This window comes from Pinus tabuliformis, chromosome 9 (assembly GCF_031772625.1).
Source record: "Pinus tabuliformis cultivar Carrire ecotype Pingquan chromosome 9, CPIR1, whole genome shotgun sequence".
In the NCBI taxonomy this organism is placed as follows: Eukaryota; Viridiplantae; Streptophyta; class Pinopsida; order Pinales; family Pinaceae; genus Pinus; species Pinus tabuliformis.
In genome coordinates this window covers 23,729,330-23,751,107 of record NC_142307.1, presented here as the reverse complement: position 1 = coordinate 23,751,107, position 21,778 = coordinate 23,729,330, and the positions used below count along the sequence as shown (strand labels likewise).

At 38.5% G+C, this 21,778-nt stretch overlaps 1 protein-coding gene across 1 annotated transcript in view; it reads right to left on the bottom strand.

Moving 5' to 3' along the window:
- The window catches only part of DEX1 (defective in exine formation protein (DEX1)), a 320,259-nt gene that overhangs the window by 108,790 nt on the left and 189,691 nt on the right, over positions 1-21,778 (bottom strand). The window lies entirely within an intron of this gene.

Genomic DNA, 21,778 nt, shown 5'->3' with positions numbered 1-21,778 from the left:
AGGAGACCTTTGCTCCTACAGCTAAGATGAGTACCATAAGGCTCGTCCTTACCTTAGCAGCTCAGTTTAGTTGGAAAGTCCATCAGATGGATGTAAAGAGTGCTTTTCTGAATGGTGACATACAGGAAGAAATCTACATGATGCAGCCTCCAGGATTCAAGGTTGCCGATCAAGAACAGAAAGTCTGTAGATTAGTCAAAGCACTCTATGGTCTAAAACAAGCTCCTTGGACTTGGTACATGAAAATTGATAGGTACCTAACAAATCATGGCTTTCACTGGAGTCCATCTGATGCAAACCTGTATATCAAGCATACTGGTGATGATATTCTGTTTGTGGTTGTCTATGTGGATGACCTTATCATTACTGGCAGTTCAGCACATTTGATCCATGGGATCAAACAGGATTTGTGCAGCACTTTTGATATGACAGATTTGGGACTTCTTCATTACTTGTTTGGGGGTTGAAGTCTAGCAGACTAAGAACAACATCTTTCTCTCTCAGTCCAAGTATCACAGAAATCTTGTGGACAGGTTCAGAATGCAGGATTGCAAACCTGCCACGACTCCTATGGAACCAGGGCTCAAACTTTCAGCTCAGTCATCCTCACCACTTGTGGATGAAACTTTATTCAGGCAATTAGTGGGCAGCCTCATCTACCTTATTGCCACTAGACCTAACATCAGTTTTGCAGTGAGCTACATTTCACGCTTCATGTCAGCTCCTAAGGCTGATCATTGGATAGCAACGAAGCGTGTGCTGTGTTATGTGCATGGCACTCCTGATTATGGACTTTTGTACACTCATAGTTTCGATCCTACACTCAGTGGTTACACCGATTCTAACTGGGCCGGCTCGATTGATGACCGTAAATATACAGCTAGGTATGTGTTTAGTCTGGGATCCGGTGTTGTCACATGGACTATAAGAATAATGCTATTTTAGTGTTTAATGCTTATTCGGTTTAGCAGTTTCTTAGAAGAAACTTGTTGTTTCTATTTCTTAGTAGAAACTTGTTGTTTCTATTTCTGTAAATACTCTTGCATTATTTATTGAGCTTCATTGCTCATTGTAAATCAATTTAATTCATTCATTGATTAGTCTTCTTGTTGACACCTAATCCTCTGCAGTTGGGTAAACCTGGAATGTGAACAGTCATCAGAAGATGAACTAAGCAGTCACATTCTTGTATATAACAATAGCTACCTAATGTAATAAAATGAATCAGTTTTTTCTGCGTTTAGAGAGTTACTGCCTGGCCTGACATGGTATCAGAGCCAGCTCCATTTTTGGCATAATCTTGTAACTCCCTTCTGCTAGTTTCATGCAGTCTGTCCACTGCTGGGCTCTCTGTCCCTCTGTTCCCTCCACGGTGACTGCCACTGTCTAAACGTTGCACATAGACCAGTCCGCCCAGTCCGCCCTCTAACAGTTCGCACAATTTTTTGCATGATTGTAACGTCTCAGTCTTCCAGAAGTGGAGCAGGAGTCGCCGGATTCACCTCGCCTCTGTCTTACCAAAAAAAAAAATTCCTTCGCCCAGTGTTGTGGTACCAAAAACATATCGGAGTCGGAAGCCATGGATCTCTGTACTCTACGAGTCTCTACCCTAGTGTTATACTTCTGTATACACCGAACTTAAAATCTACTGTCTGCGCTTCCTCACTCTCACCCAAAAACAAAGAACTCGGACGGTCTGGTATTCATATATTCACGCGGGTTGACTTCTTTGAGGTCCTCCTCAATCCGTCCATACAGCTTCCTGAAGGTTGGAAGTGCGGCTAGTCGCATCCGCACCATAAGATCTTCGTCCCCACTTAAAGGGATTGATGAATGGAGAGCTACGTACCTGCACATGTTTATAATACATATGAAATGTCGTAGATTTCTTTGATCCCAACAAAAGCACCGTCCATTCCAAGAAATCTAATGGTCTATTTGGAGTCCAATTTCGATATTTGATGGTTGGATCACACGGACCATAACAGAGTGCGTTGTGGTTGATATTCGAACAAATTTCAATTGTTCCAAACAGCTTTGAAATCAATGGGACCCCAATATTTGCTGCTTCTCATGATGAACGGATTATTGGCCGGCCGGCGTAGTCCCCCACCGTATTGAGAACGGATCCACCGTCGATTTACAGAAGTCTCCCTCGCTCAGGTATTAGAGCAAGGTTATTTTATGTGCAGCATTGTTAACGTTATCAATATATTTTTATTTTGCTTCATGTTTGGTGAAAGTCGATGGAAGCCCACAAGGCTACAATTCGCTAACGCAAACATTAGTTTCTACCCCACAAAAAGGACCAAATCTGTCGCTGTGTCTACGCCATATTTGTTCTTTTAAGTGGCAGAATTTCATGGCATTGACCATGCGATATGAACTGAACTTTGCTCTGCTCCAATAATAATTATTAGCCTCTACCACTGTTATTGACTACGACAAAATATTATTGTGACTAAGTATTTTGAGGTATGGCTGATGCTTAAATTCCAAAGCAGTCTTATGAACCGCATTGAAGCTGCTGGTGGACGTATTATTTTTTGGAATGGTGTGACATAGTAGTATTGCGCAGTTTTTTCATTTGAATGGTAATGTTGTGTTGAAGCATAAAGTGATATGTAATATTGATATGTACATAATATTTCAATGAAATGTTGATGCTTAAATCAAACATTAGAGGGATTTGAAGAAAATATAGTGCATAAGGCTGTAACGTAAGGAAGTTTTTTTTTTATCAGCAGAAGTATTTTTTACAGAATGCATTCAATCATCTCTATGGTAGAAATAGTTCTCACTGGCAAGGAGAATTATCCTGAATGGTCCCGGATGATAAAACACACCCTCATCTTCAATGAGTTGTGGAAGGGAGTGTGTGTCAGAGAAGGAGACAATGACCCAGTGTAGCCTACATCAGACAAAGAGCTCGTCATTTGGGAAAACAAGAACAGCAAAGCAATTGCATTAATCGCAGCATCTGTAAATGAAGAAGTAAGTCGCCATATTTCATCATATTCAACTGCCTTTGAAGCTTTACAAAAGCTGAAAGAACTCTATGACTCACATTCTGCACTTGAAGTTGTTCAGCTCATGATTAAACTCTTCACTCTTGAACTGAAAAATAATGATCCTCTTGCTCTTGCATCTGAAGTAAAGTCTATAATGCATGATATTAAATCCACTAAGGTTGAGCTGGATATCCCTCTTATTGCTTTTCTCAAGGCACTCTATCCTACCTACCCCAATTATCTTGAGTCTTTACAAGCAAATGGAAATCTTAAAGATATAAGCTTTGACTCTCTTGTGAAAAAGTTTGATGAAAGAGAGAAAGCCTTTGGAAAGAAGACAGTCCCTGAATCCTCTGAAGAGACTGTTTGCCTTGCTCATAAAGAAAAGCATCCTGCTCAAGATTCTACAAGAGGAAGAGGTGGACGAAGAGGAAGATACTTCAGAGGCAGGGGGGGCAGACATTCTCAAGGAGAAAAAGCAGATCTACATTGCATTCGCTGCAAACGAAATGGATCACATGATGCATCTACATGCAAGCTACCATGGGACAAAATTGAGCAGAAAAGAAACCAGCAGAAAGGTAAAACTGATGAAACAAACAAAGGTAAAGCACCTGAATCTGCTCACTATATTGAGGCACAATGTAACATTGGAGTAAATGAAGATTTGTTTAATGCTTCACTTGCTTCTTCAAAAAATGATTGGTTGCTTGATTCAGGAGCAACCTGTCATATGACTCATAGGAAAGATTTTTTTGAAGATTTCACTGACAATGTTGATGGAGCAGTATACTTTGCAGATCAGTCAAAAATCAAGCCATCAGGGCTTGGCACAATCAGGCTTAAACTGCCTAGTCTTCCAGACTTTCTTCTGGATCATGTTCTATATCTCCCACAGCTCAAGAGAAACTTGTTGTCCTTGGTCCACATCCGCCAGCAAGGTCACTCCATTCATATGTTTGATGGCAAGCTTGAGGTAAGAAAAGCATCTGACCACTCACTTGTCATGAGGGGAATAGAAGAAGAAAGACTTCTCAAACTGCAAGGAACCTCTGCTCATGCACAACATTTCTCATATATTTCTCATCATGAAGAAGGTACACTTCCATCAAGTTTATTATGGCATGCTAGATTTGGATATTTAAACTATGACAGTCTCCGCTTATTAAAGAAAAATGGTGTTGCTGGTTTGCCTACAATTCCTAGGAAACATAAGCAATGTGATGCTTGCATTCTAGGAAAGCATAGCAAACAGTGTTTTCATGATTCACATTCAAGAGCACATAGAAAGCTTGAACTCATTCATTCTGATTTATGTGGTCCAATGCCTGTTCCTTCTGCAAATGGAAATAAATATATCATGACATTTATTGATAATTACACCAGAATGTGTTGGGTTTATTTATTGAAGAACAAATCTGATGCTTTTCAAACATTCAAGAATTTTCATAAATGGATTGAAAATGATGCACAATCTCATATTGGGTCTATTTGCACTGATAATGGAAAAGAATATACATCAAATGAATTTGAAAACTATCTTCGCCAACATGGGATCAAACATCAAACAACTGTACCTTATAATCCCCAACAGAATGGTGTAGCAGAAAGAATGAATAAAACAATTTTGAATATGGTACGATCCATGCTTTTCTTCAAAAATGTAAAGATAATGTTTTGGGTTGATGTTGTTCTATGTGCTGCATATATAAAGAATAGATGTCCATCTAATGCTATAAGAAACAAGACTCCTTATGAATTGTGGTATGGACATGTTCCTTCGGTAAAACATCTCAGGATCTTTGGTTCCACCTGTTATGCTTTGATACCAAAGGTACATAGAAACAAACTTGGTGCTAGAAGTCGTAAGTGTATCTTCCTGGGGTATTCAAACACCTCTAAAGCATACCGCCTCTATGATGAAGTAAATAAAAAGTTTGTTGTATCTAGAGATGTCATTTTTCTTGAATCATCCAAATCTGACAATGTTGTTGAGCGGCAACTTGATCGCTTGGATAGATTCGCAAAAACGAAATCATTTCAAGAATTTGATAATCAGATTCCACATCTTGAAGGGGGGATTCCTATACTAGATCAACATGTGGAATCTTCTTCTGAAGAACAATCTCCTCTGCATGAAACTCCAACAACGGATGATGCTTTAAGTGATGTAATTGATAGAATTAGCAGACTCAATCTTGATTTAGTCCCAACTCAATCAATAGAGCAGCCTGGACCATCTCAGAAAGGTCCCCCAAAGTGGCTGACAAAGACACTTGAAAGTGTTCATCCTGATGAAATTGGAAAAACAGGAACCAAAAATTCAAACCGACAAAATGGAGGTGATGTAGATGACTCTAATTCACCTGTTGATATGGATGTTACTTATGATTGTGAATTGAACTTGTCTACAGATTTTGAACCAACTTCCTTCAAAGAAGCTGCTTCTCATGATGAATGGAAAGAAGCGATGAAAAAGGAGTATGATGCCCTCATAAAGAATGGCACTTGGAAGCTGGTTGATCCTCCATTTGGAACCAAACCAATTGGCTGCAAGTGGGTCTACGAGAACAAGTACAACGCTGATGGCCCACTTGACAAGCACAAAGCTAGGCTTGTGGCAAAAGGCTTTGCACAGAAGGAAGGGGTCGAATATGAGGAAACTTTTGCCCCCACAGCAAAATGGGCCACCATCCTGACACTCTTTGCACTAGCTGCTCAGAACGGTTGGAAAGTCCATCAAATGGATGTAAAAATTGCATTCTTGAATGGAGATCTAAAAGAAAATGTTTTTATGTCCCAGCCTGAAGGATTTGCTGTGAAAGGACATGAACATAAAGTATGCAAATTTGTGAAGTCCTTGTATGGCTTCAAACAAGCACCGCGAGCCTGGTATGAAAAACTAACTGAGCATCTTCTGAAACTCAACTTCAATCATTTTGATCTTGATGATGCAACTTTATTTGTCAAGAAAGTTGGCAAAATAGTTGTGTATCTTGTGGTATATGTAGATGATCTTTTAATGACAGCGAACAATGAAAGCTACATTGCATCCATAAAAAAGGAATTAGGGAAAAGTTTTGAAATGACTGATTTGGGCTATGTTCATTACTATCTTGGCATTGAAGTAACCCAACATCCAAAATCCATATTTCTTTCTCAAAAGAAATACATTGGAGATTTGTTAAACAGATTTGGCATGACAAAGTGCAATCCTCTTGCTACTCCAATGGAACAAAACTTAAAGCTCACATCTATTGAAGGAAAGGAATTTGAGGATGCAACAAAGTATAGACAGCTTGTAGGAAGTCTCATCTACCTCACTACTACCAGACCAGACATTTCATTTGCTGTTGGAATCCTCTCCAGGTTTATGCAAAAGCCTTGTGAGGTACATTGGTCTGCTGCAAAAAGAGTTCTAAGGTACTTGAAGGGAACTCAAGACCTTGGAATCAAGTATACACATGTGGACGACTTCAACTTGATTGGATACTCTGATTCAGACTTCGATGGAGACAAAGAAACTGAAGTATCTACTTCAGGATATGCTATGAGTCTTGGATCAGGAGCTGTCTCTTGGAGATCACGCAAACAATCAGTTCCAGCAGATTCCACAACAGAAGCAGAATACGTGGCAGCAGCTGAAGCAACGAAAAAAATTGTGTGGCTCAGGAAAATTCTTGAAGATTTGCAGGTAAAACAAGTACAATCAACTCCACTCATGATTGACAACACCTCTGCAATAAAGTTGGCCAAGAATCCAAAGTTCCATGATCGTACAAAGCACATCAATACTAAATATCATCTGATCCGACATCATGTTGAGGCCAAAACAATCCATCTCCGTCATTGTTCCACAAATGAGCAAATTGCAGACATCTTCACCAAAGCACTTGGAAGAGAAAAGCTTGAAAGATTCAGAATGATGCTTGGACTCACCAACATCCCTTCAGATTAGGGGGGGAATGTTGACACCTAATCCTCTGCAGTTGGGTAAACCTGGAATGTGAACAGTCATCAGAAGATGAACTGAGCAGTCACATTCTTGTATATAACAATAGCTACCTAATGTAATAAAATGAATCAGTTTTTTCTGCGTTTAGAGAGTTACTGCCTGGCCTGACACTTCTGCACACATTTTTATGTTCTATCTGCATTTATTGTCAATGTGATTAAGTTAATGTGATTGCTATTGGATATAATTGGAAATTGTCATTGGGTTGTTAAAGGAACATTGAAGTAAATTGTGCTAAAGCATTGAACATACCATTGTTATCTAATATTAACACATGTCTATCAACCAAGCTTATGCTACTAGATATAATTGGAAATTGTCAATGGGTTGTTAAAGGAACATTGAAGTAAATTGTGCTAAAGCATTGAACATACCATTGTTATCTAAAATTAACACATGTCTATCAACCAAGCTTATGCTTGGAGGTAGTTTCATTAATGCAACTAGCTTAGAACGATATGTGAGAAGATTGAGTGGTTCTTAACGTAAGATTGTTAAGTTTTTAAGCACTTTAGTTATGATTAGCTTTTACTTAATAAATGGAAAGACAATCTTAACAACAAGAATGTGCCAAAATATCAAGTGCCAATACTAAACAATAGATCTCTTCAACCCAAGTGCTTAAGAAAAAATTATCTTCCACAAGATGCTTAACCAATGTCAATGATAGCAATTTAGTTCACTTATCCACCTTAATGCTTCAATATGGAATGAAAATGACAATTACTTGAGACAATTTGAAATCTTCCAAGATATTTCAACAAAGTAAATGCCAATAATGATCTTATGCCAATACTACTCAATGCCAACAATCAAGAGGTGCTCAATTAGATTTGGACCAAGAACACTTAGAGCAAGAATGACCACATGAGAGTACTAATTTGCCAAATAGATTGTCACTTCACAAAAACAAGATACTTCAATGCTAATTCAAAGACTTCAAGTAAAGAGCACTTAGATCTTAATATCAATATGAGATTACCATTCACAATGATATTCAATTCTTGATTTAGTGCTTATATGAGTGAGTTGGATGTGATTTTATAAACTTCTAAAAACTCACAATGAAACCACAAACGTTAGTGTACTTGGAACAATTAGAAACCAATTTGCAAGATAATTATGATTTATAGAGCATGAGCAAGGAAATTTCTTAAGTCACTTATGTCCCAATCACATTCAAATGAGCAACTATTAAGCCTTTTAGGACAGCAGTAACTAAAATCACTCTAAATCCAAAAAATGACAAGCATGTATGAGCCAAATATGAGCAAATGCGATACCCAATATCTTGCCAAGTGTAACTATGAGCTAATCAACCTTCTTATGCTGCAATTTTAGTGTTATATCAGATCTAATTACACCTATTATGCAGAGATGACAGTTCTTAAACAATTAGATCTATGACACGAGATTAATGCCCAAATTGCTTAAATGATTTGACAAAATGCTAGATATCTTAGATATGACTTTTATGCCACTTATGTGTGTTTTTCACCATTGTTATGAATGTATTCAGAGAGCTGAGGCAAACAGTGAGAGAAAATAGGGTTTAGAAATCAAACCCTTGGCCTTTAGGCCTAGAAGAAATTAGCCCAACTTCTCCCGAATTTTCCAAAGGCTGGAACACCTGCAAACACCCTAAAATTGGGCCAATTTCTCTACAAAACCCACCAATATTCAGTCCCAAAAATCAGATGCTCAAATCATAGATGGAAGAGGGTCAAACAAGGGCTAGAAAGAGGCTAGAAGAGGCAAAGCACGGCCTCATAGGCCTATGGCTAGGGAGAAAGGCCTAATGAGGTTATGTTAGGGAGATAGAGATCCCTTAACGCAGTCGTAGGCACCACAATTGTTGCAACCAAGGCACTGAGGCGTTAGAGGCCAGCCACAAGCCCTAAGAGGGTTACAGCCTAAGGAAAGGAGGGGGAGAGGGGGACGCAAGGCCTAAAATGAGGCTGCAGCTAGGAGGAAGAGGGGTAAGCAGGAGAAAGAGGAAGGAGTGGAGGAAGGCGAGGCAAAGGAGGGTCGAGGAGGTAGAGCGAATGGCAAATGGAGGGTTGGGAGGAGGGCGCAAGCCCCAAGGCCTCACGACCAGGCCTAAGAAGGCTGAAAAACACCACAACAAGGGATCAAAGGGAAGGTCGAGGCCTCTAGGGGCCTACAGCTAGGCCCTGGAGGATAGAAAAAGCTGACATTGGGGCCTTAGAGGCTGGACCGCTAAAAAGATGGAGGATGTTGGACCCAAGAGGCCTGAAAAATTCAAAACCCTCACCAAAGAATTTGATTTGCTTCATATCTTCAATATTTACTACAAATTTCTTCAACACTGCAAAAGTTTTGGACACTAGATCTTACCCTCAAGGGCCTATATCTAGCTTTGATCCAGCAAATCTTCTTGAGAATCACCTACACAAATAAATTTACAAGTGCCCAAAACCTCAACATATACAAAAATTCAAAAAGTCCCAAAACCACAAAAAACCCCGACTACAAACAAAGGTTAGAAAATAAAATTATTTACAAAATTTTATTCTAGAAAATATATTTACAAAATATACATGTACAATGCTTGAAAGATTTTTTTATGAATAAATTTTTAAATAAAATTTTGAAGATGGCTAGATGTATTTCGAAAATATAAATGCTCAACCAGCACCTTAGCAGAGTTAGAAAACCATATAAAATATTCAAAATCCAAACACGGTTAGCTTGTGCCCACAGTTTGTAAACTTGGGGCCCAAGGGTTAGGGAACCTGCAAACTCTATATATTTTCTCAAGCAGAAACCGGTAGAACAGACAATCAATCAAATCACCTAAGATAAGCCCAAAACTTACCAATAGAATGTTCCTATCATCTACAATGAAATAATGATTATTATCTAAAGCACAAAATAGGTATGCACATACCCAACGCGTACCACATATCAATGAGACAAAGACACCATGAGCTGCACGCCAAAGTCTTTTATTATGATGATCAAAACATTCCGAGAAGAACAGTGGCTTTGCACCAGCATTTACAAATTACATCAAACCAAGTTCATCTAAAGATGATAAATAGAAGCAAAAGGCCTTTTATTTATAGAGAAAATCCCCCAAGTGGAAAATAACAGCTAGTTGGCTTGATCCCCATCAAAATAATCTTGGTCATCAATAAATCTTTAATGATATTTTAATTTCCACCATCGAAAATAATTATTCTTGCGGAATTTTCAAATTTCTTATTAAAACCATGTTTTATTAGCTCAATATTAATTATTTTCAGCTAATTTCTTCAAAAAATTGACTTTGGCGTAACCACCAAGGTCAAAGGGTCCAAATTTTCTTTAAATTTCCAATATTTCCTTGGGGACCTCCAAAATTAATTTCTTTTTGACTAACAAATTTTTCCACTTGGGGAAATTAATTTCTCCAACATTTTAATTTTTTTACTCCAATTAATTAATTTTCTGTCTTAGGATTTTATTTTTATTTTTTCCAAAAAAAATAATAATAATAATAATAATTAATTAGACTTATGAGGGGATTAATTATTTTTTCCACCCTCTAATGTTTTAGCCATGGCATCTAAGTATGAGGGACCATGCACTAAAATATATTTTCCATAAGATTTTACAAAATCAACCCTTAAAAGGGGAACATGCGCTCGTTACAGATCCTCAAATAATTATCCAATTTTGCAACACAATGTGATCCAGTAGACCAAGTGATGTGTAATAAAATAATTTAGCCAAATAACTTAAATTATTCCCAAATCACTTTTACAAAAGACTTGACTAAAACACTAGGACTCACCTAAGACTTTGACGATAAATTCCACCCTAGCTTTGGGGTGAGGTTGGAAGGAAAAATTATAACGATCCTCTGTGTTTAGAAAGATAGAAGAATCAATAAGACGAAAAACCTCATAGGATGAAATTTGTTGCCAAAATAATAGACTTACATATGTTGTTACATAAATACATAGTCTTACTAGCATCATTTACATTATAATTTTGCAGAATGGGTTTACAATGACATACAATAGATTGTTGGCTAATGATTTTGACTTTGCAAAAATTCTTTGAAATCCTTGGATCTTGCTTCCTTAGAATGTTGAAAAAATGGGTGCAACATCTGGCTCCATATGGAGACACGTTGCATGCATGAAGTAACATGACAATCCCAGAATCTTGTATCCAAGAAAATATAAGTCCATCAAATAGATATCCATTCAAAATCAAAATCATCATGCATACATAGAATATCTGCTGGAATAGAAAAATCTACTCTAACAAACTAAAATATAAAGATACGAAAACTAAGTGGGTAAAATAAAATTAACTAATGACATAAATAAAAAGAATAGGGTTAGAGATAGTATACAAAAAATGCCCTATGGCACCAATTGTCATCAATGTGGCACAATCTAAAACATCAACTTGCTAACAAGTAGATCAATAGGTTGTTGATCAGATGTTCCTTGTTGAAACTTGACCCTCTTTGGATGATGAAGCATGTGATAACTATGGTGCATATTTATGTCAATCTGAAACCTTCTCCTTTTCTTGCTCGGGAGATAGGACGATAAAGGAGATGAAGAAAAGTGATAAACTAGCTTAATGAATTTTTCCCTGTATAGGGGTGGATGATCCTATGCTACAACTTCTTCAACATTTTCCAGTTTCTTTGGAAATTCGACATGGTATCTTCTTTCTACTTCCCTTCATAATCTAACCATACCACCTACTACTGCGGGAATAGTGGCATATGATAAATCCATCAGATTACATCCCCCCTAAATCGGTTGCGAACTTTCATGGGAGGAGCATACCCCATACATCAGGTACATCAATGATAGTTATGTCCATTGTGATGATCTTGTATAGATAATTAGCTAAGGATACATGTAAGTCCTTGACCACACCAAGGACTTCAACCCAATGTTATCAAAACGAACTAGTGATCGAATCGAAAAACCTTGTGGACCGGGAACCGGACTAGAATCGGTAAAAACCGGAAAACAAAGAAAAAAAACGGTTTACCAAAAACACATAGAATTCATATTTTAAATAAAAACATATATATTCATGAGCATCCATATGAATCCAAACCATTTATACACAAATATGCAAAAGTTCTTACTTACATAACCAAAATACCATCAAGTGCAATCCATCTATGAACCGAAAATGCATCAACAAGTAGGCTCTAGATGGCCTCTAGCATCCAAAAAAAATCATGCTACAACAAATGCCTACATATCATCAAAATCATTGCCTGTATTGCGTCTTCGCCATCAATATAACCATTTAGGCATTAAAATAAGATAGAAAAAACATAGCATGTCATGTCAAGATTTTGTTGGAGTGATGGGTGCATTTTTAGTGGAATCATGATAGAGGAGTTCGATAGCCAATGCCACTAACATCAAAGTACATAGAGGGCTTGGTGCTCTTTACTAAATACTAGCGTACATGACAAAATCCAATGGAAATTTTGCAATCCTCCCAAACCTGAAACCCTGAAAAACTGTTAAGTCTGCTGGATTTTGAGTGAAATCTAAAATTCTACTTTCTCCATATGAAATCCAATGAGGTTGGAACCACTCTCAAACATCCTAAGTCATTTCATGGTAATGTTAAAATTTTCATTTTCATCCTTGTACTTTAAGAATTTAACATTATCATGACTTCAATAGCAATACTAGGCCCATAGGCTTGATTATTAGGCTTGAATATTAGGAAAAAAATTCTGCACAGAACCGGTTCGAACCGGTTTTGGGCCCAAAAGGTTCTGATAACACTGCTTCAACCTTTCTAGAATCCATTGAGAAAATGTTATGATAAAGCCTAAAAATTTTAACTTCAATTGATCCATAACCTTTTTAGTCATAACATTCGTTGAGGCACCGGAATCAAGCATACAATTATGAAGCAGACGATCATTAATATCCAAGGTTAAGAAGAAAGGTTGATGATCTTCATTGGTCATGTAGTAGTTTAAATCCTTCAACTTTATTTCTTCATCCTTAGGATTGTTATCGATATTACCCTGTTGAACCATACCCAAAGCTTTGAAGAATGATGCCCATTGAGATGGAATTTTTAGAAGTTCAAGCACTGGGACAGACATCTTAATACTATTAATCCACACAACCCAATCTACCTTTAATCCTAACTTATATCTTTCGGATGTGGCCTGCTTATTCTGACTTTGTTCTTTACCCCTCCTTTGATAAGTATAACCTTTACTTTTTGCAATTTCCAAAATTTGCTCTTGGGATGGCTTTTCACCATACATCTGTGTGATAGGATCATTTTCATCACTAAAGTTATTGATGGTGAAGGCTGAAGAAATCATGTTTGTGCAACGACTATCCTTGGAAGAGCTTTGACCAAGATTGTTTATCTTTTCATTTGCTGCTTCATCCAAGATTTTTCTAGCTAAGGCACATGCACTTTCTTCATGAAAACTCTCACATGGTCTGCAAAATGGGATCGGTTGATCAACAACATTGGCGGACTCAAGCGGAGTAGGAGGTCTCTGGTCATTTGGAGGGTTCCTTCTTGGCCACAAATTATTGTTTCCTTTGTTATTATTATTATTATTATTATTATGTCTAGGTTGCATATTTTGGGCTTGATTTTTTTCCATTTGAACCAACCTAGACTGCATGGCACTCATTTCTCGAGTATAGTCAAGTCTCATTTCCTTAACTATTTGAGTTAATTCTTTAATTGGATCATGCTCTACCTCCTTAATTTCTTTTCCTTTACTTTTAACTAGACCTCTGTCGAAACCAGGAATTTCTGATTTGCTTGAAGCTTTTTTATGCCTTTCTAATTCTTCAGCAGTATTTTGAGCAACAGCTAGAGTAGCAGGTTTAGCACGTCTTATCTCATATTGTGTGTCGGCATTAAATGCTTCAAGATATTGTTCTAACACTGTTTTGTCAGACGGCTTGTAATCTTAAGTCATATCTTTTAGAAGACCATTAAATCGTTGATTGAGCTCTTCAATTGTTTCATTCTCTCTTCTCTTAATAGTATTAAGCTCTTTGACCAAGTATTTTCTTTCTCTTTTATCCCCAAATTTATCTTTGAATGCATTGGTAAGGGCTTGCAATGAATCAAAAGAATTATTCAGCTTCTCCTTAAACCAACCCAATGCGGCTTCTTCCAATGAAAGGGAAAATATTGCATTCGTACATCTTCATGATTGTATACAGTTGCATGAGCATATCTTTGTATAAAAGTTTTGAACTTCTTTATGTGATCGACAACATTGACTGCATTATTCCCTTGGAAGGTCGAAAGCTTGTGCATAGCGGAATCTTTTGGAAGGTCATGAGGATAACCCTGGATGTTGGCAAAGCTGCAAGGACTAAAGTAATCAACCATGAAGTCTTGATTTATAGGATTGGGGAATAGCAAATGGGTATCAGGGAGAGCCTACTGTCCGATAAAGAATAAAAGTTTTCTAGAATGTAATTTGTTTAACCGAGTTCTTAGAACCTTTTCAAGATCGGGAGCGGGGTTAACCAAGCTATTAGAATTCCTTCTAGAGTAAGCTCTTCTGAATGGATGAATAAGTGGAGTCGCCACCCAAACAGGAAACCAACCTAAATGTCCAAGTGCTAAAGGTGCAAATAAACAAGATGATAGGATTAGTGAGAGGAAAAAGAATAAGGTGATGAAAAGATGAAGAGGTATAATGGTGCCAGAAAATGTGGCGTTGATAGGATAAGGAATGATGAAATATTGAAAAATTGTCGTGAGGACCAAAGACACAAAAATGTATCCCTAATAACAACGCCAGAAAATGTGGCGTTGGCAGGATAAATGGAAAGATGAGAAATGAGAAGATTAAGACGAATGTCGCAAAGCCAAGGTCCAAGAAATTGGTCTCCGGCAACGATACCAGAAAATGTTGCTGCTCAGATTGTACAGGCACCGCGACAACAACTCAGGTCAAGGTCTATCACTCTGATCCCCAACCTCTCTGTTCTAGTCTTCTCCCAAAAGTATACCATGGGGGGTGTTACCCACCATTTTGTGGGTAATATCCCTAGGAGAATTTTTTTCTTCAAGATGGTCCTCAGCCGACAGCTTCAGCCCCTTGCAGCCACCAACTAGCTCATTGTGCCATTTCTCTACCACCTAAGCTAGCCATGTGATCCCTCACCCATCTGCCATAATCGTATGTTTGAAGAGTGGCCTCCTGAACCTAAAGGTATGCCTTGTCATTTGGTAATTGAGTATTGTAGTTTGTTTGTCATGGACACTTTTGGGCATGGATTGATGAGGGGATTCGGCGGAAAGAATGGGCCAGGTCTGTGCTCTTGTCCCCTAGACCCCTTTGGATATTGACCTTGGCTTCTAGTCCCGTGGGATCTCTTTTATTGACCATTTGGATTTAGGGATGGTATTTCATGGGAAACCCTGATTTTGGTTGCGTGGTCCCGTTCCCTTATATGCATATATTCCCCCCTTTCCGCTCATTATTACCACATTCATCATTTCTCCCACTGGGGTCTACATTCCTCCACTGGGTCCACATAGGGTTAGCTCTCCCCTTCCCCTTGCCCACACCTTGGGTCAGGCTTGGAATGATGCCCCAGAGGTTGATGCAACTAAAAAGAAAAGTAAAAGCATAATTGGCCACACTCAATAGGAAAACGTACCACAAAATGCAAACGATGGTCGAGACAAATACATTTAGCACGTGGGCAAAAGCCAATACATGAGCTCTACCCCATCATCATGGCCATCACCCTAGTTCCTATAGGCGCTATGAGTCCCCTTCATCCTATAGGAACCCATGATTGTCCCAACCCCTGGTGGGCAATGAACCGCCCTACCTTAAAAGGGGGTATCCGCTATTATATCTCACACATATTGCTCTTACCCCTTTGAGCTCTGAGCAGTTAATTAAAGAAAAATCATAAAAGGCAAAAGGCATATAAGGGGCAGAGTACATTGCTGCTAGCATGGCCTCCTGTGAGGCAGTCTGGTTGCTAAAGTTCTTCAGTGAGTTGTATGGATTTACATTGGATCAATGTTGCACTAATCGTTATCGGTATTAATTCGGCGGGGAAAAAATCGGAAAAATCGTAAAAATCAGGAAAAAATCAGTAAAAATCGAGAAAAAAATCGTAACATACAAAAATATTCATTTTTTTTCAATTTTTTTAATATCTAAAGCATCTACAACATAAAATAAATACATTGACACATAAATATGATAAAAGAACTAAAATATAAGATGTTTAATATCATTTCTAGTGCCACATTACACATAATAGTGAATCATGTCCTGAATAGTAAGTCCTGACTCATGTCTCCCAACTCAGCCTCAAAATATCAACAAAAAATATAATAATGTATCTCACATCATGAGTCATAATATCATATACAATGAAATGAACCAAATAACTAAACTCTAATACTATTGATTTTCTTTGCCCCTCTAGATGTAGAGGTCAAAGGAGTTGACAGTAGACTCCGCTGTGCTCTAGAAGCTAAAGAACTAGGAGCTACAGGAGGTAGACAACGTCCTCCACTGGTGACAGGGGTAGCTTGGGTCACCTCCTCCTCATAATTTTTTTATTTTTTTACTTTTATTTTTTTTTGCTCAGCGATTTTTTCCCAAAAAATTGTGATTTTTTCATAAAAATTGCCGAAAAAAAAAAATCCTGAATTAATCGACTGATAATATCTCCGATTTGAAAAAATCGCAATTTTCCGATTTAATCGGGATTAAATCGCGATTAGTGCAACACTGCATTGGATACCACCGTGATTCTGTGTGACAACCAGAGCGGGATCCGTTTATCAGAAAATCTTGTATTTCATGATCGTTCCAAGCATATCGATATCAAGTACCATTATATTCGAGATCTGGTGCAGCGAGGAGCAATAAGGCTCCAACATATCAGTACAGATGAACAGGTCGCCGACATTTTGACAAAGCCCCTAGGAAAGGTCAAATTCCTGACTTTCCGAGAACGACTTGGTGTCGTTCAAAGACCCTCTTATGAGGGTCGAGTATGATGTATTAAGCTCTGGGAGCTCCAGGTGGGCGCGGGGTACTTCTTGGAGCAACATGTGACCACGGGGCAACTCACCATCCCCTGGTGGTGCACTATGTACAGGGTCAAGGTTCAACCTTCCTCTGTGACACCCCGTGGCGACTATGGAACAGGATGATTAGTTCTCCTGTGGGCCAAGATGATTCATTACCTGTGGCGACTGTGGAGCAGGATGATTAGTTCTCTTGTAGGCCAGGATGATTAATTCTCCGTGGCATACGCCGGACAGGATGATTCGTTCTCCTGTGGACAGGATGATTAGTTCTCCTGTCGAGGCATCCTACCCATGTAGTCTGGGACTCATGGGAAGTACCTCTCATCTGATCAATGAGAAGGGAAATGATGATAGGGACCATAGTAGTACTATCGATGGACGCATCGCTGTATCTACCGTACTCCCTATGCTAGGATGACCTCCATTGATCTAGGATCAATGATATTGATCTGGGATCAGTGAGAGTGGTTCACACTCTGAGACTGACTTTGGGTTAGTGGAGGATGGTATGATACATCCTCGATCATTTCTTCTTCTTCATAGTTCGAGCAAAGCAAAGCAGAGCAGAGTGGGGTCATGTTGTACAGGACAGTGCATTTGATGGATGGATAGCAGTGACGGCCTGACAGATTGCAGATGAAGTTCTCCCTAGTTGAGAGGGAGTGTTAAGATTGGAAACTAGGGCCAAACTCCATATGAATCGCCTTATTTATGGCTTCTAATATTTTTCCTAAATTCCTCTCATCAAGAGGTCTAGGATTGATCTAAAGAACATCCGATTCCAATAAGTATTTTTGGATATATTAATTTATTTTGATTATTAACAAATTGTCAAGGTTCACCAGCAAACTTATGTAGGCTCAGAAGCCCAACAGTCATGTCTATTCAACCTCAACGTTTGCATATAAATACAAGGAGCATTCTCCTCATTTGGACAATTTAATTCACTCATCTTCTCTCTCTCCCTTATGCATAAAAGGAGCCTCTCTCTCTCTCTCTCACACACATGTGGCTGAAAGGAAGACGTCCTAGGGCAAGGAAGACCCAGAAAGAAGGATGCTATGGCAGCAAGTCATCTCTTTGACCAACGTTGACCAAGCGTTGACCTTCCTGAAGTGCGGATTGGGTGTGGTTGCCTCTCCTAGGCAGGCCGCAATTTTTGGCACGAAAATCAAGGTGATCTGACCTCTGGTTTGACCGGTGTTGACTGCCCTAGTTTAGGGCTGCAAGTTGACTTCAGAAATCTGCAAATTGACTGAACTTTTGGGGCTGTTCAAGGGTTGTTTCTTCAGGCTGTTCGAGGACAAGTTGACCGGAAATTGACCAAGTATTTTAGAGGTCAATTTTAGCTAGTTTGACCAAGTTTGACTTTGCTGATCTAGGGTTTGCTACTGCTAATATAAAATTATGGAATTCAGATTTTGTATTACTTCTCCCTACTGAACTATTGAATATCAAAGAAGATTTGATCAAAGGGTTTCCCCGCATTGGGGTTTGTCCCTGGCTAGCCGCCACATCTTGTGTCTCTTGTATTGGCTTATTTTTTGTTGATCATTTAACATTCTATCTGCACTTTACTTAATGTATATGTGATTGCTAATCTGTGGATAATAATAAAAGTAAGTAAACTACTCTAAGCATAGAACATACCATAATTTAACAAATCCTCTAACTTCCCCCAGAGGAAATTTTCAGGTCAGTTCTACAGGATGGATAAGTGCCATATTCAGCGGTTGTGGTTATGGGGGATGCAGTTTCTGCCAAGGAGAGCGTAGCACCAATTTTGGGTAATTACAGGAGGTCGGATTTAGCCTAAAACATTTATGTATTTTGTCGGTCAGGGGTCAAGGAGTTGGCTCCTAATTTTACAGAATTTTGGGGGGAGTTTTGGTGCCCCAAACAACAGAATTAGTTGGCAGCCAATGTGAAGGAGTAAGCTTAAATTTTGGGTCCCGGGTGGTCAGTAGAATTTGCCCAAATCCCTTCTAGGTTTTTCTGGGTTTTTGGTGGGGAGCTCAAGATTAATTTACCAGAATTTTCTGAGCACTTTTAGAGGCTCAAACAGGGGTTTCTTCTAGCCAGCAGTTGTAAAATATCCACGACCAATGCAAAACATTGAGAAGAAGTATTTCCTTTGCATTCGGGTAGCATTTTTCTCATCTAGGGTTGTCTAGCTTGATTTGGCAAGCCCAGGTGCACACATTTCATGCATTGTACTATTCTCCATATGTAATAACATGGCTAAATTTTGGCATAGTTCCGGTGTAATTTCTGGGTGTTTAATTGTTTGCTAAAATTTTCTGTTTGCACTTGTATTTTTGCTTAATATCACTATAAAATTTTCCTATTAGGAATATTACAAGGCACTTGTACAGCCTATACGGCCCTCCAAAAAATTCTGAATCACCCACAAACGTCTTGTTGTCTGCTAGTCTGATCCGCACAGCATGTACGGCCCCATACATTGTTGTATGGTTGTGTTGCTAGCTGAAATTGTGCCCTGGTCTGCTCTATGGCCATCATACGACCTAATCTGCACCCCAAACCAACTCGATCTGCCCTGTATGGCACAGATTCCACACTTGGTTGATTCCTCTTACCACACTGATTTTGTCATCTTTGGGCTTGGATAAATGTCATCCACCCATCCACTACAATCTCCCTCTCTCTAGTGTTCACTGTGTATTTTCGCTTAACCTGGCTTTCTTTTTATAACTTCGATTTATTAATTGAATCCACAACCCTAATCTCCAAAGTGATTAACAATTGAGATTAAATCCCAATTTCACTAGAAATCAATGGTTGAGATTCATCTAGTTTACTTATGCAAATAACCTTTGCATTTCATTAGATTAACTCACTTTTTCTCATCAAAAACAAATTACTTTAACAATTAAAGCAATTGTTAAATTTAAAGGTCTTTTAAACAAATTCCAGACATCCCAAGTCTTACTTTACTTCCATTTCGTCCAGATAATGGAAATATGCACCATCATATGGAGTTGAGGCTCAAATTCTAGAACCCTGAGGTTGCAGTGCTATCCAATGCTCCTCAAAATTTGTCAGTCAGTCCTTTCCCCTAATGATGGGCTGTATCGTAGGTGCCTTTAGAAAACATAATCTCAAGTATTAAATACAATCTAGATTTTGTCTTAACTACACATCCATCTCAGAGAATTTTACTATAGGTACCCCCAGTGTTGCAGGAACCGCCCCCCCTCCTAAGGATCCAAAGTCAAATTCGCGTCCCGTACAGATCTGCCACCGATCCTTCGGCAGAACCACGGATTTTAAAATCGGATCCGCGAATCATCTTTTTTTTGGCGATTCCTGCAAAATTGGATTCGTGGGGCCCCAACCCGCGGATCCGGAAAGGATCGAGTGTGGATCTGTGGAGGTTCGAGCATGTATCCACCGCGGATCACAAGCAGATCCGAGAGAAAGTGGACGGTTCCGCGGGGCTTTTTTTGTTTTCGGAAATTTCAAACTGTTCTGTGAAGAACTACACTTTCTGAATACTCCCAAGGTGCTCCTTAATGGTAATGTTAAATTCTTAAAGTAAAAGGATGGAAATGAAAGATAAAGGAGAATGTCACTTACTTAAATTTTTAACATTACCATGAAATGACTCAGGATGTTTAAGAGTGGTTCCAATCTCATCAGCCTTCATATGGAGAAGATAGAATTTCATATCCCATTCAAAATTCAGCAAACTTAACAGTTTTTAGGATCAATGGGATTTTGGCATTTCATTGGCTTATATCATGTATGAGGGCATATGTACCCCCCCCCCCCCCCCCAGTGTTGGTGTCATTGATTGTTGAACTCCTTTGTCATGGCCTTAGCAATTATGTACCCTTCACTCAAGTCAAAATCATTGATCAGGCATGTTAAGCTTTCTCTACCATAATATAAGGCTTGGATTAAGCTGTTTGATCAAACTTAGGCAATGTTGACTAAAATCCCTATAGAATTGAAGTAGAGGCAAAGGCCAAACAAGAGGAGGAATCAAAATTGTAGATGGTTGATTCTGGAATAATTAATCATTGATGTACAATGGATGCCATATCTATCTTGATTTATGTAAAAATATGCATGTTTTCATGTCTTCTACAACTAATTTGGTATTTTGGATGTTTTTTTAATATAAATGAAAAAAATATAAAATATATATATATAGTAGATGCTTCCGAGACGCTTCGCTTTCTAGATTTTTGGAAAATGATGCTTCCGCATCCCCGCTTCCAACAAATGTCCCCAGTTCATCCCTGCTTCATGCAACATTGGGTACCCCTAATGGAAGGAGCAGGTAACAAACAGGTACATTTTTTCCTTTTTCTTTTGGAAAAACAAGTAGATACATTTTATTGTTAGTCATGTGATTTGTCTTTTACACGACCAACACCAGAAATTATGTCTTTCATTCAACCACTCAATTACCCTCTAACAATGCCACTATATCATTTCTGACAAGCCATTTCAGATATTTTATTATTTTCAGAGAAGCGATAACTTTTGGAACTTTAACTGAAACAAACAAGTAAAAAGCATAGTTCTCGATAAATGTTATATCAAGGCTGGAAAATAAATTGCAAGATATCCATATTTATTAAATAAAAACAGTATATACAGATTATTGGCTTCTCTATGTCAACATGGACATATCTTACTTTCCCGTTTT